General features: G+C 26.4%; 1 protein-coding gene and 1 long non-coding RNA gene across 8 annotated transcripts in view; one reads left to right on the top strand and one right to left on the bottom strand.

Moving 5' to 3' along the window:
• LOC122630807 (probable multidrug resistance-associated protein lethal(2)03659) overlaps nt 1-15,483 on the top strand; it is a 33,679-nt gene that overhangs the window by 7,690 nt on the left and 10,506 nt on the right. For 5 of the 7 annotated variants that reach the window (XM_043815748.1, XM_043815749.1, XM_043815742.1 and 2 more), the window contains exon 1: nt 9,514-9,636. The exons of 1 other annotated variant lie outside the window; for it this stretch is intronic. The gene's annotated coding sequence lies outside the window, so the exon portion shown is untranslated. Of the gene's footprint in view, nt 1-7,912; nt 8,016-9,513; nt 9,637-14,257; nt 14,272-15,483 lie in introns of those variants that run through there. One more of the 7 variants, XM_043815746.1, reaches the window with a different exon arrangement.
• Nucleotides 4,962-7,093, bottom strand: LOC122630809. The gene is made up of 2 exons (XR_006327566.1): nt 6,245-7,093; nt 4,962-5,137 (listed from the first exon to the last, which is right to left on the bottom strand). It is a non-coding gene; the product is annotated as an uncharacterized LOC122630809 (long non-coding RNA).

The raw sequence follows: 15,483 nt of genomic DNA, 5'->3' as shown, positions 1-15,483 counted from the left end.
TAATATAAAGTGAGTTTCTGAAATTGTCACAGTGTCAATTCCATGGAAGTAGATAAATACCTTGAGTTCCTGCAGTCTTTTTTTTAGCCTGTTGTTATTCCATACTATTATTTTGATTGTACGATCCATTATTTGTTATTATTGATAATTTCAGCTAGCAGTTCTATCATAGTTAGTTGATGCATTTGTTAGTGTAACACTGTAGTTTCTGTTAAAGCATGTTGAAAATGTGTGTTTTTAATTGATTGGATTAGCAGCTGTTTTAATTTTGCATTTTATCTGTCCTTTCGGTAATTAGGGTATATATTGGGGAATTGATTATGATTTTGTTGATATATATTGTGTTCTTTTGTTACTTGTTTGTAGGTATTAATTATTTCTATTATAAGCGTTCTGTTCATTATGATGATTGAACATGACTAGTTGTCGGTATATGTATCAAATTGTATGTTGCAGTATTCGATGAATAACCGTTATTTATTTCTGAAGGAGATCGTTCAATTCTTTTCCGTTAGGAATTTCTATTGTAATTGTTTACAAACTGCATAGACTTTTTGGTTTATGAGATGTTTCTCATGACAATTGTTACATTTAACATTTTCAATTTCGGCTTACTGTGGACATGATTTTGTAGGATGATTGCCTATACATTTTACAGAAGCTAGAAGTTTGTTGCAGTAAATTTTTGTGTGGTCAACAATACGTTTGACAGCAATAATATTGCAGTATATCACGTTCTGGCCTTGATGATTCAAATCTGATAATGGTATTTAATAGTTTCTCTATATTATATATATCTTTGTTGTTAATGTTTGACTCTAGTTCTATAGTAAAAAAGGGTAGTGATTATTCGGTGTTATACTTAACTATGCTTTTTATTGTTCTGATCATGTTGTTGTATTGCTTTAATCCTTCTACGATTTTATTTGCATTGGTTTTTGTTGGTAAATTAAGTTGAATTTTTATTTTACTGTATTTTACTTGTTTCAGGATACAATTGTTGTTACCTGCTTGTTACTCAATGGTTCAATAGTTTTTGCTTATATGTATATGAGAGGAGGTTTAACTTTTTCAATTATATTAGTGATGTCGGTTGGAGTATCCTCTATTTCTATTAGCAAGCTAAATAAATTGTTTGTAGACTCATATTATGACTACATATCTGGATGTGTGTATGAATGAGAGCTTGACATAGTATTTGTAGCTTTGATATCTGGATGGATTTTTCTTTTTCTGTTAATAATGATATTTATTGCAGTATTGGATGGTTTACTTGAGTCGATTCCAACGTTTTTAATTATAGTATTAGATATGTTCTATGAGATGTATTTCCTAGTTTTGAGATTTTTAGCTGCATTGGTAACATTTTTGATTCAATTTTTATGCTGATGTGGATATCCTGTCATGGATTAGCACAACAATAGTCTCAATGGCTTATTTGTACACTTATACTTATTTGAAGCTATAACTGGTGATATTTATTTGTAAATAACTTGTGAGCGATACGAACATCTTGCCTGTGAGACTGCCTTTCGAAGATGATATATAATTACAAAAACATAGTTATAATTCTTTTTCATTGACAGCAATGGTGCTAGATAATCTATGTCAAATGTGTTAAACAGAACTTCATATTTGTCTATAGCAACTAAAACAGTTCTTGCTTTCCTCCCCAAAAAATATCTGAATAATTTTTTATCTCATGACATCATCGTATAATCAAAATTGATATTCGTTTCGGAACTACTAAATATATATTGTCATCTATTTCGTTAAATAATAAATTTCCTTCAAATACGTATCTGACGGTTTCTTCCTTTTCAGCAAGATTAAAAATATGGTGGACTATACTTTTATGGTGCCTATATTTAATCTTGTCAAATTGTTCTAATGTTAATGAACCATGCGCATATAGAAATCTCTTTTATTCATAATGAGCATAAAGGTTCAACAATCTGTAACGATTTTAAATTGTATACCTAATCAATAAATCTTAAATTTCTTAAATGCTTTGATTATTGCAAGAAACTTTAACTCGTAGCTAGTGTACTTTACTTTGGACGACGTCATTCTATCACTTGCGTAATATATAAGGTAAAATGTTCACGTTTTATTTTGCTGCAATAATATCAACCCAAATTTGTAATTTAAAGCCAATTGCCATGTAGCTCGCTTTCAGCTCCAATTCTATATAGATGCAACACTGATTAATGACATAATTTCTCTTTTAATGTAAAAAACACTTTCCTCTCACTTTTTCCGAACTGATATCTTACATCCTTTTTCAACAAATTTGTCAATAGGCTACATCGGAATAATGTAGTACAAATTTTCTATAGTATCGAGTCAATTCTCTTCACACACTGCTTCAATCTTATGTTTATAAGAATAAATGCATCCATCAATGATGTGCCTTAAAAACTATTGTCTTTTCTAGAAATTTTATGTCAGTTTATAATCAATCAATAACAAGGCTTTCAGTCTTTTTAATTTATAATCGTGATATATTAATGATACGATTAAATCATCCGTATAAGCTAATTGTCTAAATTATTTTGTCTTAAATCAAATTTCTACAGCATTTATAAATCGTTGAAACACAGATAGAGAATTAAGCATAAACTTAATAGAACATTTTCAAGATAACTAGTGATATATGAAAAAACGTTTCTCTAGAGTATTAAAGAAATTCGAACTCTGTTGTGCATCCAGCTGATCTACAAATTTTCAACAAATACTGATCTTAAATTATTTTTTTTTTAATTGTCGATAATCAACGCATAATCTAATCGAATCATCTTTTTTCTTCATAAGGATTACACGATTCGCGCATTCCAAAAGTAATGGATGCATCATCCCATCGCTTATTTACTCATTAATTTATTCATTGACTTGTTCTCTCTCCGATATCGAGAACTCACTGATAGATTGTCTTTTAGTCTTTCACTACGGTGGACATTTATACATTTATACATCTATACTCACCTCTTTCGTCGCTGTTGGAATAGAATTATTGATACACACCTGAATCATACCGCATGTCTTAAAATCGGTAATGTGAGATAAGTCGATATTGTTCACCTCGGTAACTTCTATTTATTTGAAAGATTTCCGACATTTCGTTATTGCCATCTCGAATTATTATTTCTATCTAGTATAAAAAGCCTGTGCCAATTATTAAATTGTACGAGCTTAACAAATCAGATACAACTCTTATTAAAATTGGATACTTTTTATTGTAGACATTTATTTTAACATGGAATGCTTCTAACGACACGTTGTCGCCCGAATCTATCTTACGATAATGAACTGTTTTGCGCTCGAGCAGCTGTGAATAGTTTGAACGGTCTTGAATAAATTAATCGTAATGAGATTTATCCATAATATAATTAAAGAGTATATTGTATCGAATCCACGAAGCAAAAATCTGTTAGTGATTAACACAATCGACTTTTCTATTTACTTATAAGAAGCCTGCCTTCACTGATAATTTTTCAAATATCAATTTAATTAAGTAGCGAAGTAGTAAATTGCATTTGTCAAAATCTATTTTTTCCTATTGCTATTAAGCTAGGAGATTTGATTAATAAATTTGCGATGCTTAGAATATTTCCTCTCATCAAATCATTTTGGTGTTACGTTTTTCAATATCACTTCGTGTGATCCAATTTCCTGAATCTTTTTCGCACTTTTCTCAATCTTGCATTCATCAGGAATCTTTCGATATGACGCATCGATACCAAACTTTAGACTAGCTGATAGATGGCTATGATTAAACGATATTGTAGATTCATAAGATATTTTCCTTCCTTATTTTCATAAGAATATATCGTTTTCTCTTAATGAAAATTTAATAATCATAGAGCTTCGAATAATATTGAAAAACGACGTTATCATGAAGACTTTCTCTGTGATAACATAATTACCAATTAACAACGTATGTCAGAATAGAAAAGAATAGACAAATTCGTGATATATAACAATAAAATGTCAGTTTAATTGGCTGTACGATAGAGTATTTCTTTATTGTATATATTTTTTTTCTAAAAACGACAATAATTAGATGTTGAAATAATTAAAAAAAATTTTATTAGTTTTAAAGAGTGTGTATGTGTGTGTGTATCGATAATTGTAACAGAAGACCAAATCAAAAAACTGGAAAAATGATTTTATGATTTATTTTATTACTTCTTACTTTTGAATTATTATTTTTTGAATAATCTAGAAAGAATAATCACCTACTAATTTTTTATATTCGCAGAATATTTCACTATGCTTTTTTGCGCTATTTTTATTATTTTTTAAATATATATAGCATGAATGTCGACCCCAATAGAGTCAAATGCTTCAAATCCTGAAAAAATATCGCTCTGAAAATTCTTATTTAAAATGCTTTCAATGACAAGCTCCATCGAAAATTGTTTTATTACTTAAAAATTTTAAGATAGGTCTTCAATCATTAGCAAGCAATCTTCCGTTCGATTTTCATAAAAATAATCGAGCTAATATCAAAAAAATATATTATTAAACATATGTTTTTTTCTCCAACAATCAATCTATTATATTTATATTATGACATTTAGGAATTTCGTATAGTACGTTTATTCGTAAATGATAAATTTTATAAGGAGAACCATATTATTATATTTATATTACCTTCCAAATTTAACTGCTGATAATTCTTCCATTGCTCTTATGAGTTTTTCTCTTACACTAATTGCGAGACTAAACGGAAATGAGTGAATGTATATACTTGAATTACATACAATAATGTAAAAATCACTGTGCCCGAGCAATCGAAACTGAGTCTAAACTGAAATATGTAAACTAATTTTTTTCCTATGGAAAGAGGATTGAACTAAGATTGAACTGAAATGTGTGAATCAATCTTGATTAAGAATTTGGTTTATTAAATTCTTGTTTCGCAGTTAAGGCAGAGTTAGTCGAAAGAATAAATAGGATTATTTTTATAATGATACAAATTTTATTAAAATACATGATGAAAATCAGAGAGTAAGTATAAGAATGCACGAGAGTATTATAGTCCTTAATAACTGAAAGAGAGATCTAATGTTGTAGGTGAGTGGGAGAGTTCGGGAAGATCTGATAGTTGATTCAATGTGTACAAATAGTATGCCTATAACATACAATAAAATACAATTATCTATTAGCTTATTGCTAATAAGAACCGTATCCCATAACCAAAGAAGCAAGGTGCAAAAGCAAGAAGTTCTGCTCTTTGGTAATGAACTGTATGCACAATTATAATTTCTGATTAAGGATTATGTATGCATTTCATGTGCGCACATAGGTAAAATATGTTCGCTCACTTCTCTTGCCTCAATCTTTGGTGCTCTTGGAGTTTATAGAAAAGTTAATATAGTCGCAAGAATTCTATATTTACAGCAACTTGGAGAAGGAGTTGAGAAAAGCTGTTACATAATAAAAGGCTGTCAAGATTTATCATGGTTATATATGAAAGACAGGAACAAATTAGTTTATATGGAAATAATGGTGGCTCGAACGAATCCTAATTAATTAAGATTGATACGATAGTGAGAAGATGGAATCTCAGGAGACTCAGAATAATTAGAGGATGCAAGCATCTGCAGAAGTGGTTGCTTTGGTATGATCACGATCAATGGTAGTAAGCTTTTCTTTATAGTAACAAATTTCTTGCCAGTCTGTAGCACAATTAGTATTAATTTCCATAGAATTGCTTTGAGAACTATATTATAAGAGCGATCAGAACACACACATGGAAAATAACTGATAACAATACCATAAATTCACTCATATTATTCCCTTTTCATAACTGAATTTCATTCCTAGATCAATGAACTTTAAACATCTAATAAAAGTTAATATAATGAAATAATCTGTGAAAAAACTTAATGATCTATGAAAAAAAATTATAGATAAAGGAGATAGAAGAGAGAGAACAAGGTATTAGTGGGCAAGCTGATGCCAGGAATGAATGCATGTTTCTGAATCAGATAGTAAATTTTTGTAAATAAGATAGCTGTAAATTAGTTGTAAGAATTGTAAGATAGAAAGGTAGAATAAATGGTAAGAGAGGTAAGTTTACAGAAAGTTATATAGGAATGAAAGTCTTATAAACTTTATATGAACATATATTAATTTAAATGATATTTAAATAATTAATTACGATAATATTTATATTTTACCTAATTACTTTAAAATAAATCTACTATTTTGTTAAAAAATTATTTTTGTTGATTACCTCCATTCCAAAATGCAGTCAGGTAATATGTGCAATCTTGATGATATCATCAAGCCACCTTGTTGTTGAATGATCTTTTTTTTGGTTGCCATTCGATAAAAATTTTACTCCACTTGCTATCACAATTTCTAATCATATATTCTAACCAATTCTAATAACTATTGTATTTAATTCTTGTTCTATTGAAAGCAATAGACTAACATGACAGGAAGATTAGTTAAGATGCAATAATCAGCATAATATTTTACACCTAAAACTGCTACAAATACAAATATGTATTAAAATAATCATTTATGTTTGTCTTATTCAAAATCTTATTACAATAATCATTTATTAAAATTAACTGAGCTTGGTCAAAGTAGCCCTTTTATAGAGTATTATACAAAAGGATCTTTATAAAGTTTATATTTTATTAATTAAGTAAATTCCCACTGTTTTCGTTGTTCCTGATTCTCAGTTTCCCAATAAAGAGAATCCAGGAAGTGAAATTTGCCACATGACATGATAACGTCGTCCAATCGGTAAAGTCGTTCGCGACATTAGATCTTTTCAAGTCAGAGTAAAAAGATTAAAGAACGGATTGATTTTAATTTACTATAGCTATTGATAAAGTAGACATGATCCAGGATTACTGTAAATGCCAATACAATATGACCCATGCAATGATAAAATTATTATCAATAGTATAAAATTTCGCTATCACATATTAATAGTATAAAATTCATATCACTTAAAGCGTACAGATGTGACCAGAATGGGAAAATATTATAACGAGGAAAAGTATAAAAATTATCTTTATTCTTTAGGTACAAGAATGACTTCTACGTATCTATCACAATTTCAATTTATTATTTAAAGACTTAGAATATATATATATATATATATATATATATATATATATATTATGAAGTTGTAGTCTCATATAGTTTTTGAATCTAAATATCATAGATGGCGCTGAGAATGATACTTAACGTTCTGATTGGCTGATGGGTTTAAGATTTTACAAAAATATGATTCGATGATGATTCTAAACTTTGCATTAATCATGGTGACATGTGAATCCTAGCTGGTGTTTTTTTAAACTTTATAAGGATAAACATTCCCTTGAGAGTAAAACGATCGCGAGTTGTTGCTGAGAGTGTTTCTTGTGTTTAAGAATCATTATCTGAGAATATGTTTCAACAATCGAAGAGCGATCGCGTTGTAGCTCGTTTTCAAATAAGAAAAGAATATTGTTATAGTATTAAAGAGTACTCTCAGATATATGAATCATAATATATGAAGTTTATCAATATATGAGATATGAATCATAATATTGGATAGATGAATGTAGATGTCATCTCACTCTTATTTCAAATAAAAACAGAATATGTGAACGTAAATAGGCATAGACGAATTTCAAATGAACACGGTTCTAAGAATTCTGTTTGATAGTAAGTTCTCAGCGTGCTAATGGCTATTTGAGAGTAAAAATTTTTGAAGTCATTCTTGAATGGATGCAATATTTGAGAGTACTTTAAAAAGCAATTATAGTAAGGAACTCACAAGTTTATATCTAGTTTAACTTTGTATCTTTTGATATTATAACATTAAGGAAAAATGTGCAAGCACCGCTACTCTTCAACCGAAGAGAACTTTAAAAATAAAAGTGTTTGTTGCTTATTGTAATATTAATATCGATTAATACATTGAGTGCTTAGCTTGTATCAAGCGTATTCGCAGCAGTGATGGAAAGTCCTTAAGCAGATTGCATGAAGTTTACAACTGATCTTTCTCCTGGTAAGCAGAAATAAATAAGAATTTTCTTTTGGAGTAGCTTAATCAATATTTTTAATTATCTATTTAACTGTAATAATATTTCATTGAATATGTTCATTGATAACAAACAAAAATTGCCTGTCATAAATCACATATACTTTTTTGTTTAATTTTATACTACTTTTTATATTTAGTAATAGTCCTTTCTTTTATTTATTGTTCTACTTTTTAATATTTCATTGGTGTATCATATCACTAGCAAAATAATGTTACATATTGCCAAATGGCTGGAAAAATCACAATTATATTTTGATTGCTTCTTAAAGTATTATTCAAAATTGATATAAATTTTTATAATTTTGTTTTAAATATATATTTAATTTATTAAAAAAAAATGGAGGTTTAATTGTTTTCAATCAATATATAATAAATATATCACAAAAAATCATTCTTACTGGAGTAAAAAATTGTTAAAACATTTATTGGTGACTGGACCATTATTGAAACATATAAATAAATGATTTAATGAGGGATTTAAAATTTAAATAATTAATTAGTAAAATTTGATACCATACAATATCATTAAAACTATAGCCATTAAATATAGCTCTGAAAAAGTTTTTTGAAATGAAAAACAAGCTGGTGTTACATTTTAGACAATATAAAAAGAATCATTTTTGTGAGAATCATTCAGCGAGTATGGGAGGTTTTTTTTTCATTAGATTACTTGCTACTTAATACTATCTTTTAATTATTATAATTTATACTACTTTTTAATATGTTATAATTTTTAATATTTTCGTAAAAAATAAATGAAATTGGTGTTAATGTTTATCGTAATACGATAGAGAAAAATGAGGAAAATGACATAGAAGTAGAAATATATTTAATATTTTCATGAAACACTTCAAAAATTGAATCTTTTGAATCTAACAAAGAGTTATTGTAATTTTAAAAGACAAGTATATGGAATTATTATGCTTCTTTAATGGTTTTTAATGTTATTGATTTATTTTTACAACAGGTTAAAAAAAAGATGTTTCAATAATCATTGTTAAAATAGTTTATATGATATTTATATTTCTTATTAAATTTTTTAAAGTTTTTCTCTACCTAGACATCTAAGACCATCTAAGACTATTTTATTAAAATATTATGTAATAAATTAAGAAAAAATAGTTTTTATAGTGTAATAAAATTATTACAAAAGTTTCTACATTTTTTCAAACACATCTATTAATAAACTAATTAAAATTATACTATTATCTATATTGCTTTTAAGATAAGTTAAATAAAAGTGAAAATAAATATATTTAATGTAAACTGTAATATTAACTATGAAATGAAGTATTTTTTGCGCTGGGTCTTAAAAATAAGTTGTATGTTGCTAAGCTATCGATCGTAGTTAAGACGTACATATAATAGATCTAAACTAAACACAATCTATTAGGATTTTCTTGGAAGTAAACAGATGGCGGGCTGGCGGGTGGGTGGGAGGGAGGGGGGAGAGCTATTGTTACGTCGTTTAAGACCTACAGTTTATTCGCGGCTGAGTTTTTGCGAGGTGTGGTTTTCCTGCTTACAAAAAAGAATTTCAAGTTCTTCGTCTAATGTAATTACTGTTATTTAGTTGGGTAAGCTTTTTTTTATAAATATTTTATTTATTTACATATTTTTTAAATACGCATTTCTTAAAATTAAGTAATCGATGGTTTGTCCAATGATATGAGATTTTATAAGTTTTGACATGCAGTTATCGAGTAACATTTCCTTTATTCGCTTACGTACATATATAATGTTATTTAATGTTGTATGATTTTTTAACTATTATTTGATCATTTACTTAATCAATAATGTGGTAATATCTTAAAAGATTTTTTTCTACATTTGTTGTTTATATTATTACATTTGCCTATTATATGTCACATTCATTTGTTACGTTCATATGTGCATAAATATCATTTGTTAATTGTGAGCATTCGTTGTTTATATCTTTCCGTTGAGTCTATAATGATTTTATGAAATCATATTTGAAATCCGATAATGTATGATTAGAGAAATGATTATAGAAATGTTTGTTTAAAACGTAGTTTATTTGTAGTTTATAAGTTTTTTGTTTTAGAAATTGTGTTATAAAAAGATTATTATGAAATGAAAATAAGTAAATGCGTTTACTTATTGGAACAAAGTTGATATACATATACATATATATTAGAAACATTATTTCTTTCGTTCTTCATATATTTAAATCTGATGATGAAAGCGATAAAAAAAATTGCAAGTATTGTGATAATAGAAGTGGCTTTTTTCTAATGCAGTCTAACTTTTCTTGATTTATTTACAATTTGCAGAAATTCATTCTTTTATATATATATATTTCTAAAATTCTAGATTCATTGATCTTTTATAATAAACATTTTATCTCGATGTAATTAGAGTGTTGTAGTTCGCAAGTTTTATACATTTAAAACATTTATAGATATGTGTTTATATACCGATATAGTATATACTTTTTTATGATATGATATTTGATTTGATGTATGGTATTTGTGTTTTGTATCTTACGATAAATAATGCATGCGTACGCAATATATATAATATATAATATAATATTATATATATTATATTGTACTATATTATATATATAATACATATAATATATAATATAATTTAATTTAATATACATATATATATACAATATATACATATATAATTAATTTTTATATTTCAAGTAAAATATTGAAATCATAGTGTAATTAATGTTTACATAATAAACAATAATTTCATCAAGTTTTATCTATAGATATGTAAATATAAAAAAAGTTATTTTAATTACAATATTATAATAACGATTCAATTTTCTTTTTTATCGTTCATTTTTTATATTAAATTGCCATTACTCTTTGAAATCTCACATTTAATATCAAAATTTTTATTTAAAAATTTAATATCAAATAAATTGAAATTAATAATATTTTATAAGATATATTTATTTTTTCTAAAATATATAATATGGATTCAAACAATGACAAAGAATTTTTTGTTGATAATTTATCAAATATATATATTTAATAATAAAGTATATTTAAATTTCAATGTACGCATATTATAGTTTCTTTTTTAGGCTGAATAACTTTAATTTTTTGAATTTAATTTGTTTTATTATTTTTAGTAAAATGTGAAATTTTAATACTCTGATTCCTTTTATTTCTGAATTTCCATAAATGCTGCTAGTAAAAATATTAAAAAACTAAAATAAAATACAAATATTAATATTTCACGTAATCATAACTTGACATGTATTAAAATTTTTTACCAAAATATTGAGTATTTTCCATAAATAGCTTTATAGCAATTTATGTAAAGTATAATTGTAAATAGAAATATAGTTAAATAGAAATATAGTTCATTGGCAGTCAAGCAAGTTTCCCAGATGGCATTTATGGCACAAAATTTTTGTTAACCTTCTATTCTATGTTTTATAATAAATTTTTTACTATTCATTGATTAATATAATTTAATTTAGTATATTATACATGGTAATATTATCTATTTTTAATATGATTTAATATAATCACTATCCCTTTTCAGACAATACACTTCCACTGTCAAAGAAGAAATCATCGGCGAGACATATAGTTAACAGGTTATATTTTATATATCTATAGTGTTTTTGCAAGTCTGAATAATATGGCTATGATAATACGATTTTGATACTATCTTGATTTCTAAGTTTGTTGAGTTCAGATTATGCGTGCAGTATGTAATATATAAATCACAGGTATTTTCTTTTAAGATTATTGCTTTAAATAAGATGCAATATATAGTTATAGGAAGTTTAATAGTCACTCTATTAATTTTATTTTTCATAAATTAAATTAAAGATATCAATTTTTAAGAAATAAATAACATTTTCATAAGGAAATTTCTATAAAAAAAAATTCTCTAATAAAATCAAAATAGCGCAAAAATAAAATCACGAAGCAACAGGCTATTATTCAAATATATGCATATATATATATGTATGTATGTATATTGCTTATTATTTTACTACCGTTACTATAAATTAAACCAAAAATATATTTGTCTGTACTATTTTAATTGTATTATTATAAGTACAGGCAATAATAAACAACAATATGTAGGGACGAAAATCTCCATTTTTAATAAAGGGGGCATATATGGAAAGGATGGCCTAAGGGCTTGAATAGTTTACAATAGTGATTCAAAGCAGTTGCCTGGAAAACGAAAAAAGGCTCAGATTCAAATCCTAATACAAATCATCCAAGGGCCTAATTTTTTATGAATCGTACAAATATGTATATATTTCAGGTTTTGGTTAGTTTTTGGTCATGAAATCGAAGCAGGAAACATAGGATCAAATAGGAGTTTTGATGGATAAATAGACTGGAAAACGAATAAAGCAGAGAATATTATATATTAACACTAACCGTATCGGTGTTTTGCTATACCGTTTTTTACTATAACCGGTTATTTGACCGGTGCATAAATTGTACGCAATAAATGTTGTTTTTTCAACTGGAATGGTCAATTTATTGTAAGCAGTAATGTTTACAATATATCTTTTAAATAATAATAAAATAACCACTCATATATTTTCGTTTATATATATATGGTTATATATAATTAATATATGTGTAACGTAATATATATAAACTATTTAAAATGTAATAAATATTAATATAATGTATTATATATATAAACGACATATATATCGTTTATATATATATATCATACATAACAGAAGATCATAGTGTTTACTTTACTTAAAAATAAATGAATGATGGTTTTGATTTATTTAGTGACATTTTTTGCAAATGATAGGATTCTCTTTCATACATTTATCGCAAACATATTTTTTACTAATTATACAAGATTTAGTTGTTTTATTTTTTTTTGCACAATCGTATCTGACATTTTTCGCAAGTGCGAAATATTGTCTTGGTCACTTAACATTTCTTGTAAGTTTTCTTTTTCTTCTTGGAGAAATTCGTGATATTCTTCGGCTAGCTCTTCTGCTATTTGTAGTAGAAATTATTGTCTGGATATATTTTGTCCACTTGTTTCTTTAAAAAGAATCCATGCATTTATACCAACCAAAAGTATATTGAAAGAAACTTGTACAGGTCATCTATAAGATTTTGATTTGACGCTGTATTTTCTTACCATTTGTTGATCGGTGACATCGAAGCCAAATTTGGTTTTGTTATAATATGCAACTGTTTTAGGTATTCTATCATTATTGATTAATATTATTAATTTTTATTCTTTTATGCTTTCAACTTAGTATTGTAACTTTTTTGGCTGGTTTGGATTTATAAATTGTTAGATAATTGAATACAATTATTTGTTTTGTAAAGTACTGTTGAGAAACGTTCCAATTCGTCTTTTACAGATTTTCTAACTGGGACAATTCTCTTCTGTTACTTCGAATACTCCCAAATAATATTGTTCGTTTTGCTAATAATTTTGTCGCCAGTGATGCGTTCGTGAAAAAGTTGTCCATCGTAATATTTCTGCAACAATGGTTCAACTATTTTAAGGATAACAAATTCACCGAGTGGTATTGACGACGGTCGGGATTCTTCTTTTTTCAAATATGAAAAACTCTTTGTAATGTATTTACTGTTAACATCCTTTATTTTTGTAATTTACTGTTAATCAAAACTTGATGCCAAATTTATTAGGCTTATTTATATATACTATGTAGTGTGTAAATTTACATTTTATTTTTGTAAGGAATAGTTGCACATCAACAGTCAGATTCATATCGGGCTTGTAATTATTTTGATTATTTTCAATAAATCTGTTTATTACATATAAAATTAGAGCAAAATCATGTTAAGATGTATACAATTATCTATAGTTGTGATACTTGAATCCAAAGATAAGATCCCAAATGAAAAAATTTAGAAAATGATAAAACATTTATACATCGGTCAAATGACCGGTTATGGTAAGAAACGGGGGTGAAAAATTTTTCTCAGAAAAAGCAAAAGAAAAAAAAGAAACCAAAGGTGAGAAATTAATTAACAAGAAAATCTAAGACTTTACTTTATCAAAAAAATTATCGAAATACATTTTTATAATCAAAAATATTAAAGATACTCTAAACTATTTATGTTCCTGGATGTATCAGGCGAACGCATCGTTGATCTGAAGTACAAAATATTATAGTGTCGATAACAGCGCGATGTAGAGTATAGCGAACGTTTGGTAAAGGCTGAGAAAACATCGGTTTATTTCCTGTTTTAAGTAAATCTTTAGAAGTTATGCACTTATAATCTTGAACAAGGAAAATATTAATCGTGGAAAAAGAAAGAAATAAATGTACGTTATAATATTATTTCTATGAAAAGTTATAGCGAGAGAACGTATTTTGTCTTCAAATATTATGATTATCTGTTTTATATCAACTAAAGCATTTTCTTTTAATAAAAAGATACAATTGATTATCTTGTTCATTTCCATGTAAAAATTATTAGGTACAATTATGAAAACGTATCTTTTATCCGTTCCTTTTCTCGTATTTTTCAATAAGATAAAATATATTTTTCCGATAGATAAATTAATATAATAACGATCCCGTTTATATTATTTCAGTTTCTTATTTACATACTCATAGTTTTCATCAAAAGTTTAATGATTTTCTTAATATTTGTTAGATCTTAAATTGAGTCCTTCGTAAACTTCTTAATTTCGTTTTCTTTTTGTCATATAAATTGAAATCAGCGACACGTTTAGCATTCTACTAAGCATTAAAAGAAGGAATATTTTCCCTTTTAGGATATTGCCTGGAGTAATGATTATTTTTATCACATCTATAATGATGTTTTTTCTAATGGTTTTCTTGTATTCTATGTTATAAGTAAATTTTTAGAGTCTGTTTTATTCATTGATCAATCTAATTTAAGTCATTAATGCTTCTTATATTTTCACACTCTTTAAATTTTCTTGTGCTTTTAGCTTCTGCGTTTTAATTAGTCGAATGAGAAACAATTACATTCATCAGTGGTAATTTTTCGTAACATTACCATTTATATCCTTATTTATTTCTGTAAAGTGGTAATTTAACTTTCCTAAGAAAGATCATCAATTTAAAACGAAGAACAGGAATAGAAGTGGCAATTTAATGGATGTCCGTCATAAGATGTTTTCGGAGTGGTTAATGACTTTTGTCGACAGATATTCTATTTTTAGGATTATTGAATTACATGACGATTCAGTCAGAAGTTTAATGAAATTTTTGTTCATGAAAATAATCTCTTTTCGTCTATTTTTAATTTATTATCATTCATAACAACATTGATATAATTTTTTTTTTATTGCTACTGAAGATTGCAAATGTATGTATGTAATGGTGGAATTCTATCAATAAATTTATCCTGTAGAAATTGGATGACATAAATAAAAATAAAGTAGAAGATTTAAATCACATTTCTCTCTCTCTCTCTCTCTCT

This window comes from Vespula pensylvanica, chromosome 7 (assembly GCF_014466175.1).
Source record: "Vespula pensylvanica isolate Volc-1 chromosome 7, ASM1446617v1, whole genome shotgun sequence".
Taxonomy (NCBI): Eukaryota; Metazoa; Arthropoda; class Insecta; order Hymenoptera; family Vespidae; genus Vespula; species Vespula pensylvanica.
This window is presented reverse-complemented; position numbering and strand designations above follow the sequence as displayed.